Genomic DNA, 4,767 nt, shown 5'->3' on the forward strand with positions numbered 1-4,767 from the left:
GTCTTTATTAGTTGAGCATAAAATAGAACATAATTTCTTTTCTCTAAACACATGCTGAAAAAATAGCATAATAATTCTTATCCTTATAAAATTATGTGCACTTCAAGTGCGTTGCAAATCAAGTATAACACATCTTCCAAGAGAAGAAATACTTTAATTTATTTTCATACAAATCTACTATATGAATACAAAATGAATACAAGTCCACCACATGAATACAAGGTGTTGCTCTCTACCCGTAGCATAACATCAGTGTCCCATTTTGTGATCCCTACAAGGTGTTTCCTGTTAGGATCCAGTTCTACTTGACGCCTTGTATTCAAAACAACTTTGCTCTTTAGAGTATGCAATCTAGAAGTGCATTCTATGGTCATCTCCATCTCCTTTGTACTCATGTTATTTATCTCTACAAGAAGCTCATCTCGAAGGACCTGATTGACATACTTCCGTTGTCCTTTAGATAACTCAAAATCAATAGCCTTACGCTTAGATCCTTCCATCCCTAAATGATATGTAGGATCAAAACAAAAGAGCATTCAAAAATATTTCTAAATCTAAGAAATGGAACAACTTTATCGTAGCCCAACGTACATGAAATTGATAACTTATTAAAAAAAGAAGGATCACATCACATCATGCATACCAAACAATAATGCATATGCATATTCACAACATAAACTTTTAAAAAATAAATAAGCATATATTTCTGCAAGTTGTCAGCTAGAACTAAGGAACTTGGTCCTAGGTCGTGGTGCCTCTTAGCCCCTTGCCTTGTGAGCACAGGAACCAGACACCACTTCCTGAACCAAGCCCTTCTTTCATGTTTGAAATCATAATACTACACTACATAAAGCATGCCAAACCAATTTCAACTTACTCTATACAATGCACCAATAAATACGTTAAAAAAGAAAGAGCACATCACAGACAATGATGCATATGCATATTCACAACATAAACTTTTAAAAAATAAATAAGCATACATTTCTTTAGCTTGTCAACTAGATCTAAGAAACTTGGTCCTAGGTCATGGTGCCTCTTAGCCCCCTGCCTTATGAGCGCAGGAACCAGACACCACTTCCTGAACCAAGCCCTTCTTTCATGTTTGAAATCATAATACTACACTACATAAAGCATGCCAAACCAATTTCAACTTACTTTATACAATGCACCAATAAATACATTAAAAAGGAAAGAGCACATCACAGACAATGATGCATATGCATATTCACAATAGAAACTTTTAAAAAATAAATAAGCATACATTTCTTCAGCTTGTCAACTAGATCTAAGAAACTTGGTCTTAGGTCGTGGTGCCTCTTAGCCCCCTGCCTTGTGAGCGCAGGAACCAGACACCACTTCCTGAACCAAGCCCTTCTTTCATGTTTGAAATCATAGTACTACACTACATAAAGCATGCCAAACCAATTTCAACTTACTCTATACAATGCACCAATAAATACATTAAAAAAGAAAGAGCACATCATAGACAATGATGCATATGCATATTCACAACATAAACTTTTAAAAAATAAATAAGCATACATTTCTTTAGCTTGTCAACTAGATCTAAGAAACTTGGTCCTAGGTCATGGTGCCTCTTAGCCCCCTGCCTTGTGAGCATAGGAACTAGACACCACTTCCTAGACCAAGTCCTTCTTTCATGTTTGAAATCTAATACTACACTACATAAAGCATGCCAAACCAATTTCAACTTACTCTATACAATGCACCAATAAATACATTAAAAAAGAAAGAGCACATCACAAAAAATGATGCATATGCATATTCACAACATAAACTTAAAAAAAAAAAAGCATATATTTATGCAGATTGTTAGCTAGAACTAAGGAACTTGGTCCTAGGTCGTGGTGCCTCTTAGCCCCCTACCTTGTGAGCGCAGGAACCAGACACCACTTCCTGAACCAAGCCCTTCTTTCATATTTGAAATCATAATACTACACTACATAAAGCATGCCAAACCAATTTCAACTTACTCTATACAATGCACCAATAAATACATTAAAAAAGAAAGAGCACATCACAGACAATGATGCATGTGCATATTCACAACATAAACTTTTAAAAAATAAATAAGCATACATTTCTTCAGCTTGTCAACTAGATCTAAGAAACTTGGTCCTAGGTCGTGGTACCTCTTAGCCCCCTACCTTGTGAGTGCAGGAACCAGAAACCACTTCCTGAACCAAGCCCTTCTTTCATGTTTGAAATCATAATACTATACTATATAAAGCATGCCAAACCAATTTCAACTTAGTCTATACAATGCACCAATAAATACATTAAAAAAGACTTGCTACCCATGTGGCAGCAAATCTGCTGCCTACATGTCTGCCTTAATTCTTTCCCTACTGTAGTTAATCCTCTACCGCTACTAACTATGGTGTATGAAAGACCAAATAGAGATTGCACATACCAGTTTTAGTAGCACCCAAGCTTTAAGGCATCTCCTTCTGGTACCATGGATGTTGGTGACAGACAAATTCAAAGGATTGCAATAGATGGGGCGTTGCCCACTATACGCCAACCTCCAGCCTTGTCTCTATCTTACACCTCAAAAACGATGGCCTGAATCAGACCAATAGTAGATTCATTAGGTAAGCACCGTACAAATGCATGGCCCAAAAGACAGCTCAAATATTACATGACAAATCAAGTAATCGACGTATTGTGCCGAAAGGCCAAATACGACACTACGTCAATCCTGAATAGTCATGACTCACACTCATAGACACACACACACACACATGTATAACTAACAAAAGAAATTAAAAGTAAATATATGAGTTAAGCTTCTTAACAATATATGAGTTAAGCCTCATGACAATAAAGAAGTCACATAAAGTCCTTAAGCCACTAAAAGACAAGAATTAGTGCTTCCTATAGTATCTCTTCCTTCTACCTCCCAACCAATAATTACATGTTCAAAGAAAATACCTTCTTTAAATAAAAGAGATTAACTCTTGGCAATCTAATGTTCCCAAATGAATCCTTGTTTAGCTATTAACAATTAATGGAATTCTTATAAAATATTAGAGAAAATCCCAAGGGAGTATAACGCACATCCAAGTAATACTTAAGACTCCAAAGGGAATACCGTCCTTTAAAGGGATATGATAGCATCCAATAATGCACTATGAGAAGCCCCGACAATGTAGTATACTTCCTAATGAGAGCATTGAGCTCATCTTTTCAAGTACGAAATAAAGTATGGCTCCAACACAAGAATGCGAATGAAAAATTAAATGAAACTAAATGCCAGTGAACGCATGAGCCGTCCCCCGAAAAATTAAATGAAACTAAATGCCAATGAACGCATGAGCCGTCCCCCTAGAATACTTAAGAAAAAAGGTCAAGAGGGTGGAGATCTAAGGTCATTGCGCACTCAGGTAGAGAGTTGATTCATGCAACCAAGACATCTACTATTAACGATGCACAACATTGTTCAAACAACACAACCAATCTATGGCATGAGAAACATTAGAGGGGGGGAAAATGTCTAGCCCTGACGATGTAGATGCTTTGGAAGATATTCCTGCAAGGATTGCTATCAAGGCATTAAAATCAGACGAGCCTCGATTGAGCTGGTAGATAAGAAATGACGTCAGTTCCTTGCAGAAAATGCTCCGAGGCATCAAGATTCTTGTCATAAACAGATTCTTTGGACTACGAGAACTCGACTTCCTTCCGCACAAAAGTTCATAAATAGCTCATTTCCTACTTGTTTTCCCATAGTCCCTAGTCGCTATGAAGATCTCCACCTCCAGACATCCACATCAAGGACCCTCAGCTCTTCTCCATCCTTTTCCTCTCCCTCTCTTCCCTCTTCCTCCCCCTCTTGGCCTCCTCCTCCAGCCACCCCCGCTACCTCAGCCCCCCACTCAAGTTCCAATTCTATCGCACCACCTGCCCCCAACTCGAAAAGATCGTAAAAGAGAGAGTTGCTTACTGGAGCTCCCTTGACGACACCACTCCTGCTCCTGTCTTGCGTCTCTTCTTCCATGATTGTTTCGTTCAAGGCTGCAATGCTTCTGTGCTCATCAACTCCACGACTAAGTCCACAGCAGAGAGGGATGCTGCCATCAACTTTAGCATCGGAGATTTCTTTGTTTTGGATGACATCAAACAACGTTTAGAGGAGGAGTGTCCCGACACTATCTCTTGTGCTGACACTGTTGCTCTCGCTGCGTGGAAGGCATAGTGGGTCAGCTTTAAAGTTTTCTCTCACTGCTTTCTTACACAAAGACGGAGTCTCGTCTCCAAGAGTATAGAATCTAAAATCGAAAGAAGTTTCTGGCGATGAAAAATCCGAAGAACCTGAGTTCTCCCCGGTACTAGGCACAACGCCGGATGAGGTATCAGCTATACAATGAGCATTACCCTGTGTGACTTTATGTCGTCTTGAGTTTACTGTGCAATCATCAGGAATTGAAGTTCTCTTTTGTCCGGTGAGATGTTGAACAATAGAACAAAAGTTCGACGCATCGGTAGTGACACAGTTTCCCTGCGCGACTGCAATTGAGGAGAAGCCCAAGCTAGTCTCTTGCCTCTATACTAGACTGCTTCCAAAGAAGGTAACCAGAGAAGCGAAGAGCATTCTAGTGAGAGTGTAAGCCCACAAAAATTAGCAAAAAGCCATGCAAATGCTAGAAGAATCAGCAAGATGCACTCGCAACAAGCTTTCCATCTCTCTGATGAAAAAATGTTTACGATTGTTATTCAATGGAGGCACGTCCAATGCCAATG

This window comes from Dipteris shenzhenensis, chromosome 7 (genome assembly GCF_047967505.1).
Source record: "Dipteris shenzhenensis isolate YYH24624 ecotype China chromosome 7, Dip_SZ_1.0, whole genome shotgun sequence".
Lineage (NCBI taxonomy): Eukaryota > Viridiplantae > Streptophyta > Polypodiopsida > Gleicheniales > Dipteridaceae > Dipteris > Dipteris shenzhenensis.